Raw genomic sequence first — 12,448 nt, 5'->3', positions numbered from 1 at the left:
TACGGTTTATAGCCCGATGTGACTACATGTCACCACAGTTTTTTAGAACTTGTAAAATGGTCAAAACAGGTTAATTGGAATACAGGGCGTTATTAAAATGGTTTAAATAGGTTGAAAAGGGATCAAAACTTTAATTAAACTACAATGTGTAAACTAGGTGATTTATAATTTTGGAATAAAGAAGACCTGACCCAGCTGTCACTTAGAGACTCTGTGAGTTAATGTGAAGAATAAACCTTTAAAAAAAATAATCACCAATGTCACCATAGGTTCTTAAGAGATAATTAATGTTTAATATGTTTTGACTGTGCAAGTCTTTACATAATACTGCTAAAATTCAAACCAAAAAGAAAAACACATTTATCCTGGACTTCCATCACTTAAAGTGCAGGACCTGAATGCATCACAGATGTTTTAGTAGAATATAAACCTAATATTTGATATCATTAGTATAGAAATACCAACAGTGATACAAAACACTGAGTTTAGTTATTTAAGAAAACCATTATTCCCCCCCTGTAGCTGCAGCTATATATTGTATATATTGTCTATATATTGTAATTCAGAATGAAAACATATCTGTTTGTGCAGTCAGGTATGACTTTTTAATGGTGAATGTTATGACATTTTATTTCAATTTATTAGTAGTCCCATATTTTCCGGTAATGGTTATGTCCTTTCTTTTCTGGCTTTTCTTGATTTGGTGGCAGAATCATGACGGAACCTCTTGTTTTATGTGGAGAGAGGCTATTATGGCCCTTATGGCCTTCCATACACTCCCTCCTGTCTTGTCTTGTTTCCGCCCTCTCGTTCCTCGTTTATCTTTCCATGAGTGTTTCATTCCTGACACCTGTCCCTTGTTAATAACCCTTTGTCATTTCCCCTATTTAATAACCTTGTGTTTGCTGTCCTGTGCTTGTTCGCTTTGTTATGTTGCCTTGCCTTTTGCTTGGTTCACCAACCTGTTGGGGGTTCTTTGTGCCATGTCTCGATGTTGTTTGTAGGATTTAGTCTTGTCTCTGTTGTTAACGTAGTAAGTTGGTCAGCCACCCAGTTTTCATTTTTTTCTTGTGGGAAGTCTTTTCTTTCAAATTCATGTTTGTTATAGTTTTCCCTATTGTGGGTCTTTTGTTTGTATATTTTAAAGTTCGTGTTTTGCATCGCTGCCTGAGTTTGGGTTCTTCTCAAAATGATTCCTGAGGATGATCTTCGCCCATATTTGTTTTCAATCTTTATTTTATCTTGATTCTATACTTATCTTTCATGAACACTTTATACGCTAATGCAAAACACATAATAACTATTGTGTATGATACATGTGCTAGATAAAAAAACATAAGAGAAGCAATAAACAATGCTGTTTGGTTTGTACAAAATACCTGCTCACTTTTAACAAGAACACATGTACTGGACAGTCAGGTGAACGAAGCAAAGGGCTGGTTCCTCCAAGCTGTCAGTTTATTTCCTAGTTGCACTGGTCTAGATTGGAAATATTACTTTCATAATGGGTTATTGGAGATGAGTGGCCATAAGTGGAGGCGGGGCCATGGGGACGAGCCTGCAGTGTGCAATATGGTCTCTTCACACTGTGGACAGGTTGCCACTAAATCACTTGATGGCTCTACCTCTAATGGGGTTCATGAATCTGAGGTCTCAAAAGTGCTCACTTAGGAGAACACTGGAGTGGTGGGAGAACGAGAGAGCGATGTTGGTTGCACTTCGTCCCATCTCCACATCGCTTCCCTTGACAAATAATGTTTCTACCTCGGTCACATCAGTAGCGGAGAGAAAATCCCATTAACGGGGGGCCAGCCGTAGTTTTTATGTTTCGTTTTTCCTCTCCACTCTCCTGTTCTCTTTCATTTCCTCTTTTGATAGAGGAGCATAAAATAAAAAGCACTTTAGTCTGTGCCACTGGGGTTGGGATTGTACGTTATAATCAAATCATTACTTTTATTAATGTTCAGATGGCTTTTTAATAGATTCGCTTTATTATGTCATTCCTTTCCCTCATCTGTTCGCCGTGCCCTTTGTGTTTTGTTTGTCATTTCTTTTTCATATTTTCTGTGGTGTAAGCCCATAGTGTATCTGCCCTAAGGAGAGACGCACAGGGAAAACATTGGTGATATTTCTGTCGCCCCCTCCCCACATCCCTGTTCATAATTTGTTTTCAAAACCAATGTTCTGCCCTGCTATACAATCTTGCCAATGAAGTATCCCTGCTGCTGTTTCTGGACTCTCATTTCTCACAATTTTCTTGTTCCTTTTGGCTCTTTCAGCCGGCGATGGTAGAGCAGAACTAACAATTTATAGATTTGAGGAAGCTTGTCTTCCCACTGTTTAGAGAAGGTTTTAACAGAAATCAATCTCATAATTTGAGACTTAAAATTTCAAGCTCTACCATATTTCCCACTTAGACCACTTTCTTCTTTTTCAATACAAATCAACAAAGACTGGCAACTAGGCCTTAAGTCACAGATACTTTATTGGTGTGTGTTTTGTTTATTTACTTTTGTGTGGATTTTTATATTTTGAGTGGGAATCTAAACATGACATTCCCAATCCACAGTCATACATATTCGTATATCACTGTCCTTCTTAAACCTCATATCTCCATTGTAACAAAGTTCCATAAAAGGGAAGGAAGGAGGTGGGAACCGGCGAACATTTAACAAACTTTAATCCAATCAAATATACAATAACACAGAAGAAAAAGACACAAAACATCAACACAAACTTAACATATGTCCAGGCCCGATCCTCTCTCAGTTCTGCCACTCGTCCTCTTAAGCTCCTGATCTCCTCCGTGAGATATGCGAGACCGGTGCGCGCACACCTGATTCCAACTATCACTCACAACACCGGCCCCACCTCACGGCTCTCCTCTCGCCTTCCTTACCACATCCATATTTTGTGATAAATTATTTTTGCCATAGATCATTGTTATTAGTCACCCTTTATGTTGTCAGTAGATTTGAAAATATCTAACCAATTAAAAGTAATTTTAAGTGCTTGTCAACTTTGAACACACAGTATGAAGTCATTGAAAAAGTTTAATGTTTTTTCCATTTCCTTAAAAACAGCACATTTGTACATTCAAGGTTTTAGAAGGACAGTGACAATATCAAAAATTGATATAAATATTTTTATAAATCAGAAACATGTTCAGATAATACCTTAACTTTCGAAGAAATTCATATTTGCCACACAGATGTTCTACAGTACGTTTTATGATTTTGTGTTTTCAATGAAACTTTATGTTGGGCTCAACATTTTAAGTGTAAAACATTAATATTTGTAATACATATTGATGTTAAAAGTAAAAACAAATCACTTTAAAATAATATTTTAGTAAAAGTATTTAAAATATTAAAGAGTAAATTGTAAGTATTTTTTAAGCAGCTCAAATGCTTATTCTCAATGCACGGAATTCATCCTTTTGAAAACTTATCTTATTTTTGGACTTCTGTATAAACAAATTTTTCAGAACCTCTAATTAATTAAAAAAGTTTAGATACAGTACAATAGTACAACAATAGACAGAAGACAACATTATCATAAAATGAGCAAATTCACATAAGGCTGTACTGTAGGTGTACAGTATTTATTCATTTAAAAATCAGTATATATATCGTTTTTTTGGTCCTCGTTGTCAAATGTTGCTGTGATTGATGATGATGCCATTTTAGTTGCGCCTGTTGTTGTATTTTACACTAAAACTAACCTTTTTTGAGTTCACTCTTGGAACTCCCATCTTCACCATTACCTTTGAAATGTGCCCTTAGAGAGGCACTCATTGTGACCTTCTCACAACTTACATAATTTTGAAGCAACTGACAGAATAGTGACATTAAGTGACAGTCCGACCTCTCAAGACTAGATTTTTTCATGCACTGAGCAAAGTGAAAAGACCCACGGTGGAATTAAGGTCTTTTGAAAATAATAATATAGGCTTCATCGGTTGGCAAGCAAAATATTTTTATGTCTTATAGTGGCGCTCTTAGTTTGGCTGCCTGTAAAGCCACATACCAAGACATAATGATTCGAAACTAAGTGGGGTGTCCCTGTGCAAGATGACAATCGTAGCAGGAATGGGACGTAATGAGATGTAATACATTTCAAACCACAAGGTTTGTTGATTCAAGACAAGCAGTTTCTTACGCCGAGTGGGTCTAGAGTCCATGTCAAGCGATGCAAATTTGCCTTCTTTCCTCAACCTTATTTTGGAGTGCTATTAATGACCTGCGCAGTGGAAAGTGTGGCATGTCTCGCTCTGTGACGTGTTTTCAAATAGGTGTATAATGAGCTGTGTCAACCGTCTGCTGTAAGGGTCTGAAGATGACTGCTTTTGGCTTCTTCTCACTTCAAACCCCGGTGAAATAAGCCACTTCGATGCATAATGAGAGCTCTGATTATCTCTGCATTATTGTTCATGTCGTAGAACTGTCTTTGAAGCTGAATGTCTGCACCCAACAACTCAAGATGTCGCCTATGGTGATTAAAATTGGGTTGAGACGGCAGGGTTTGAGAATGTGTCTGCACAATGATAAAAAGTACACATGACTTCTGCAGCACCTCAACGGCACCTTTAGTCTGTTTCCTCCAAAGATGCAGGCAGAGGGATCGTATCTTTGAACTTCTATGAGCGTCTTTTGAAATGCTTGGGAAATTGATTCCCAAATGCTTTTGGGCCATTGGTTATTCAACTGGCTGCCAAGTTTCTAAATTCACAGAAACATAGATCAAATTTTGGAGCACACCATTCTTTATTGCTGCCCCGTTGGTCGGTCAATGATCCATAGTGATGCCAAAACCTTAATGGTCAAATCAGCCAGAATCTATTTCTTATGAACGGCATATAGAATAAGACATAGCTTTGCATCTGCTGTCCTTTTATTTCCTTTCACCGGCATACAAACAAGCCAGAGCTTTAAATGTTTTCTTAAGTGCTCATATCATAACATCCCGCTCCCGTTGACATAAATCATCACAACTATCCTGTCTCCAAAAAAAAATCTGACACACAGACAAATACAAATACCAGGCTTTGTGGAGAAGGTAATAACCAACCTGTCATGTCACATACACCGTTCACTAGATTATGAAGTAATTGAATCACGGTTGCCACGGCAGGGACCATTATACCTGTGAGAGATGTGCGATGTGGTTAAGTCATCATATTTATTGCCCCCACTTAATCTCTTTTGCTCTCTTCTCTTCAATAATGGTAACCTCCCTGCCCCCTCCCACCCCTTCCTTAACAAGCTTAGCCGGAGGCCGGACGGCATCCTCCGCGCCACCAAACATCTTCAGTGCCAGCCAAGGGCTGGTATGATTAGCAACCAAGCATCCACCCCTCAAGGCTTAGATCTGCAGCAATAATACCCGGCAAACCTAATTACCTAAAGAGATCAACCTTCCCCCTCTACACACTCCACGCTCCCATATCAGGTAAATCTAATAGCAAGGTGCAATATCAGAGAACAATGACACCATTATTTTTCATCAGTGTTCCTTCCGAAACCAACACCTTCGAGCGGTGTTTAGCTGAGAGCTCTTATCTGTGACGTATCTAATCATGGGTGCTTGGCCCAGATTTCCTTTGGTCATGTTTGTGGCAAGGGGATTGAATGATTGCCTCATGCTTATGAATATGAAATATTACATGATTCTCGCTATCGATGCATTGTAAATGCAAAGCAGATAGCTCTGCGCTTTTTCTCTGCATTCAAGCTGTTACAGTGAGTCTTTAAACATTTTAGAGAATTTTTATGGCAGTACACATGTGTTTGTATGCTAGGTTTTTGCCGAAAGTCCCAATAATGCTAATACCACCTTAAGATTTTTTTCCTTTTCAAAATGAACGCATAAGAGATTAATGCATTTCTACACGTATTGCTGGTGGGAGAACACATGGGCAGATATGAGCAGTATCATTTTCTTAAGGGTTTGTTTACTTTTATGATTTATAAGTGGTTCTGTCTGTTTCCATACAGACTATGTATTTATGGCCTTAAATTGTATTGAAATAGAAATCCCAACAATCTTTATTAAGGGCATATACTGTTGTAAATGGGGTTTATAAATGATAGATTCTCTGTCTCCGTTTGGCAAGTCAGATTTATTTTTATTACATTCGAGTATGTGTAGAGCAAGAATGAAATATAGTACCTCTAGAACTAGAAAGAGATAACAGAAGGATTTTAAACTGACAACAATCATTGTACATCTAAACTTATAAATATGCTAAAATATTGTGTTATGTTATATTGGTTCAGATGACTGTAAATGTTGTACAAAGGTTTACAGCCATGTTGATAGCACAGCTGTACTCACGCTCTTCCGTTCAATGCATTTTCTAAGCAATGCCACGGTTATAAAATGTAATTTTTCCTTAAAGGAATAGTTCACCCAAAATCGTTAATAATGTCTTCATTTACTCACCTTCCTGTTTTTCCAAATCTGTATAAATTTCACCATTGACTACCATAGTAGGTAAATATCTTTGTTCTGTTGAAGAATGTAACAAAACAAACAGTTCTGGGGCACTTATGACTACCATTGTAAATTTGGTACTGCCATTTCTACTATGGTAGTCAATGGTGGCCAAGAACTATTTGGTTATTTTCTCTGTGTTCATCAGAACAAAGAAATGTATACAGAATTGGAACAACTCGAAGGTGAGTAAATTATGACAGAAGTATTGTTTTTGGGTGAACTGTCCCTTTAACTATGCCATGCCTCAACGGACAGTTTTTCAATTCAATTCAGTTTAATTATATTTACACAGAGCTTTTCATAATGTGCATTTTTCCAAAGCAGCTTTACAGGAGAAAATAAGAAAAACTGAAAAACACAGACAAGGTTAAACACTGCACAGTACATGGTGTTTATAGAACAAGCAAGATCATTCTAGTAAAAATGATCTAATAAATGCAGTCTCCCAGTGAGCAAGCCAATGCTGCCCTGTGGCGAGGAACCTAAACTCCAATTTTAAATAAATGGACAAAAAAACTCGAGAGAAACCAGTCTCAGCCGGGAGGGCCAGGTACCCTCTGCCGTGTCACACGGGCACTCAGTGACTTTGATTAGAAGTTACTGAGTAAATGCTTATGAAGTAGTCCATCTTTGCTCTTGGTTGGGAGTGAAATTGCCTGAGCTAGGATGGTCAGATGGTCACTTTGCTCTTGGGTGGTGATGGAATTGCCTGAAACGGAGCTGGGATGGCCAGTCAGTCCGCAGGCTCTCGCAGGAGGATGGCACGGGATTTTCAGATGTAGCTGGCGTAATTTCTAGTTAGGGATGTGCAAATGACGTTCGTCTGGACCTGGGTAATCTCTCCCAACTTCATTATTTGTTATATATTTAGTTATTTATTATTGTATTATTATTTTTCCACCATGGAATTAGGCCATAGAACTGTACCCAGGAAAGTTATGACATTTTGGACAGTCTAAACATCTAGCGACACCAACTGTCTAAAGTTTTACATACATTTTCACTTGTTACTTTTTATCCGTAAAGGGTAGAAACAAAATTCCCTTTTCCTCAAAATCCTGAGCTTTCACCAATTCGAATGCACCATATGACGTCATTTTCGGTCATGAAAATCTGTGAAAAACATATTTTTTCGAATTAGTCCAATAGAGTTTGGCCGATTTTCACGAAATGTGGTATGTAGTAACTAGAGACCGTGCTTGAACCTTGAAATTAAAGCCTCAATTTGCAGCAGGAAAGAAAGAGCCGAAAACTCCTTCCAATTAACACAAGGTTCGTTGAAGTCAAATGTTTATTTCATCTTAGATTTCAGTTTAGTGTGCATTATGACTCTTGTGATGTAACCACAGCAGTTATGTTTAAAATTTTCTTTTGAGTAGTGTAACTTATTCTCTTACTCTTCAAAGAAAATATCTAATTTTATATTGTAAAGATTAAAGAAAAGTTTGGAAGTGATGTAGAATTTATTTGTAATGTTTTCAATTTCCATATCCTACTCTCGGTCATTCTGCCCTGCCAATAACTTACTGGAAGGTATTGTTTTAGCAGCACTGAATGAAGTCCATGGGGTTAAAAGTCCGGTGAATGTGAACAGGAATGGTTGGGAGAAGGCGATGATGTGGAGGAGTCTGGCTGCAAGCAATGGAGTTGTTATATAAGTGTTTTGTCCTTTTTCTTTATCTTCTCATTATTGTTTCTCTTTAACATTTGTAATCATTGGAGGCATTAAGAATGTCACTCAATGCAGTAGAATGTGGCTGCAGGCTAAGATGAGCGTAGCTGCGCCTAGTCATAGTTTTAGATGGAGAAACAGGTGGAAATATTTTTCACAAGTCTGGATGTTGTTAGGCGTTGGGCAACACTAGGGGTGTGACGAGACACTTATCTCACAAGACGAGTCTGGGTTCACGAGACAAGAGGTTTCTAAAGAGGTTTGCCTTTGAATGTATTTAAAATAACGCAATGTGAACTTGATTATTAAAGGTGTATATACAGAAATAAGCTAGTATAGTGTCGATAACGTATGCTAATATTTTGTGAAGGTGAGTGCACTATTTAAGGTCCAAACCTACGTTTAAAAGTGAAAGTAAGGAACAGTGTCATCACTAGCAATCAATTCATATGTGTAACAGTTACTTTCTAGTGAAGTACACTTTTATCGCTGTACTTATGTGATCGTTTAGGAGTCTGTAAGAGGAATATTAACATACTAGGTTTTAAAAGAGCGTTTAAATAGTTGTATGTGCAATTAAACTCTGTTTACTGCTTCTCTCTAGCAGTTAAAATAGCAATAATCACGTTTCATGTTATTTTTATAAATTACCTTGCTATACATGGTAATCTGTTGAATGCCTCTTTGAGAATTAAAGTCCCAATGTCCTGAAAATCTGTGCATTGTTCGATTGTCCCCCTAATATGAATGCATTCATGCAAACTATACATATATATATTTATATATAAAACCTATGTCCATGTACCCCCACTTTGTGGCACGCACAACATTTAATGTTAATACATTTCGTTGCACTGTACTTGTATGTGTGTAATGACAATAAATTGAATCAAATCAAATCAAACATTTACACCTGTAAAAAATGTTTGTTAGTGATTCTCTTTCACTACATCAAAACAGTTAATGTAACATTACAATAGAAGGCAGGTGCCCCTTAAATACAGTAGGTTTAATTGTTAAAAATAAAGTTGATTTTGTGTTCTATTCTACAAAAGTGTCGTGTTAATGTGACTGGGTGGATGGGGGGGCACCTCTGGGTCTGTTGCCCAGGGGCACCATGAGGTCTTAATATGCCTCTGGGTACAATAGCACCACTCGCGCCCTTAAGCCTCTTATCAAGAAAACAAACTTAGACCCCAATGAACTAGGAAAATATAGATCGATTTCAAATCTCCCATACCTGTCTAAAATACTAGAAAAGTAGTGTGCACTCAGTTATGCTCTTCGATATACAAGAAACATTTCAGTCAGGCTTTAGACTGCATCATAGTACTAAAACTGTGCTTGTAAAAATTACAAACAACCTGCTTATAGCATCAGATAAAGGTAACATCTCACTCCTAGTCCTGCTTGACCTTAGTGCTGCGTTCGATACTGTAGACCATAACATACTTCTAGATCGCTTAGATTCCTTCCATTTATCCAAATTGGCAGAGTGCATCAAAGATATAAAACATTGGATGATTTGAAATTTCATTCTTTTAAATTCTAATAAAACTAGAGTATTAATTATCGGACCAAAGACAAATAAACCGAATATTTCGTATTATAACTTGGCTGAACTGTTAGTCCAACAAATACAGGTAAAGACCTAGGCTTTATATTAGACAGCAACCTGTCATTTCGAAATCACATCTCAAATGTCACAAAAACAGATTTGTTCCACCTTAGAAATGTTGCCAAATAAAAAAAATCTATTCTTGCTTCATGATGTTTTCATCTTAGTTTTTTTAGATGTTTATCATGTTTTTGTGCATACGCATCATACCACTCTGCCTTTGCCCTCGAGCAAAGGCCAATATGTTCTGTTTGGGATAAGGGGCATCACTTCTCGTAAACCACCTCTGGATTCTTGCTGTAGGGCAAAGGGAGGGGGTGTGTCACATTTGGATCCTACATAAACTCTGTGTGCAGACGGGAAGTGGCCTTTTCTCTGCACCGTACTCATTGCTTATGATGCAGATCAAACGACAATTCAATTCTTTGCAAAGAACCTCGTGCATCTCTCTGCGATGCGTTTGTCTGGGCTGACTCACCTAGTTTAAGGAATACGAAAATTCCACGACACTTGACTACTGTAATGCACTACTTACTGGTTGTCCTGCATCATCAATAAACAAGCTACATTTAGTTCAGAATGAAGCAGATAATACGATCACATAACCTCAATGTTATCAACCCTTCACTGGCTACTTATTAAGTATCGTATTGACTTTAAATTTATTTTAATCATTTATAAAGCCTTAAACAGTTTAGCCCCTACCTACCTAACAGAGCTTCTATCACACTACAACCCATCACGCTCTCTATGATCTCAAAACAAAAAAGCTTGGCAGCTTGTGTTTATTTTTGTTTTTTTTAATAAAGTTTTTTATTTATTAATAAACATTAATAAATAAAAGACTATACATAAATAATAAACAATAAATAAATCTTAAATAGTTACAAGTTACATGTTGAACTTTTATAATATTTTTGCATTATGAAATAAACTATAAATATGGATAATAATTTGTCAATGGCATTTGGACAGTGTTGTACAGTCTCACAAATTAAAAAAAAATATTTTTGTTTAGCATTGTTTCAATACAGACATTTATTTCATATTTAGAACAACATACACACAGGATATTGATACAGGGACAGAGATCACCTAAATGGCCAGTAACATCTGTCTGTAACATCGGTCTGTAAATCATTTCATGTCAGTATATCTTAGGGCTTTTGATTACATTATTTTGTAATGCTAGTTTAAATGTTTGTTGAACTGGTCAAATGTGCACTGCCACGTTTTGATTGGTCTAGTACATTGTGGTGAGCAGGGCGGGACGAGAGCAGTGAGTGAGGCCGGTCCTGCTCACCACATACATAAACTGCAATACTGAGAGACAGCAGCAGTCTGAAAAAGTCTGAACTGAATCTGGTTAGTATTATATATATATCAATATAGTATCACAGCAAAAATTGTTTTAAAGCAATCATTATAATATTTTTCTAGGTTTGTTAAACACATTTTTTTACAGCCTACAGACCAAAGAAGACAGCTGTTGGATCAAAATAATTGTTTGCAAGGTATGCTGTGACAGTATTTACTTTATATTTACAGTAAATTTGTTTATTAATCACACAAAAATGTCTTAATTTCTTTAAATGCCCATAGTTATTGCCTTGATATATGTGTTCAACAGATCATAAAGATGCACAAGTCAACTGTGATTCTTCTGCTGGTCCTGTGTGCCTCTTTATCCACCGATGCTCAACCAGCAACTTACCAGAGATTTGTCCTACAGCATGTGGCTAATGGCGTGAGGAATAACATGTGTAACAACTTGATCGAACGAAGACAGATTTGGAACAATGGTGCATGCAAACCTGTAAACACTTTCATAAATGCATTAGATCATCAGGTTAGAGCAGTGTGTACTGGTGGAGGATTTAACCATGGTAATAATCTAGTAAGGAGTACACAAAGATTTGATGTTGTCACATGTAGATACTCACGGGGCACACCACAAACAGGATGTCAATACAGGGGTTCTGAAACAAAATTTGTGTACGTTGTTCTGGCATGTGTAAATACTTGGCCAGTACATTTTGAACGTGTTGCATAAACTTTCTTGAAATGTTTTGATTGTTTGATTTGTCATTACTGTTGCTTTAGTGCAATACATGTCTTCTCAAGTATCTCGAAAATCAAATAGGAAAAAAGCAATTCAAGCATAAAAAATCATGTATGTTAAATTAAGCTGAGGTCTGTGTGTGTGCTTATCTTGTGATTCGGTGCATTATATCTGCACATTTCAAGCTTGGTTTAGATAGTATGTTGAAGTATATTGTCCACACCAGTTAAGTAATGAAATATAAAAAATAACTATCTTACCCTCAATAAAATGTTTGTACTGGCATTTAACCTGTTCCCTCTCAGTATTATTATTTATCTTAAAGAATGGATTTCTATGGATGTGCAAATACTATTGCAACTGTTTTGGGGCGATTCCAGGTTTTCTATATTAGGGGGACTCATCCTCCAATGAGGATATACTGTATACACAAACACACACAACATATATATGGCATGTTTCTGTGTATGGGGTGCCGTTTGTAAAGCGGCTCCATCTGAAAATAACAGCAACATTTTGTCACATTTAGCTTCAAACAATGTTTAAAAAACTGGTATGAATTTTTGAGGGTCACTTTTTAGCACATTTAGAACAATAT

The 12,448-nt window shown here is 36.9% G+C and overlaps 1 long non-coding RNA gene across 1 annotated transcript; it reads left to right on the top strand.

Moving 5' to 3' along the window:
* Window positions 1-10,927: 10,927 nt before the first annotated feature.
* On the top strand, window positions 10,928-12,190 carry LOC306907235. The gene is made up of 3 exons (XR_013787897.1): window positions 10,928-11,153; window positions 11,254-11,302; window positions 11,419-12,190. It is a non-coding gene; the product is annotated as an uncharacterized lncRNA (long non-coding RNA).
* Window positions 12,191-12,448: the final 258 nt, after the last annotated feature.

Source organism: Barbatula barbatula (assembly GCF_947034865.1).
Source record: "Barbatula barbatula genome assembly, chromosome: 18".
Lineage (NCBI taxonomy): Eukaryota > Metazoa > Chordata > Actinopteri > Cypriniformes > Nemacheilidae > Barbatula > Barbatula barbatula.
The sequence above is the reverse complement of the archived record's forward strand: the minus strand, read 5'-3'. Positions and strand labels throughout refer to the sequence as shown.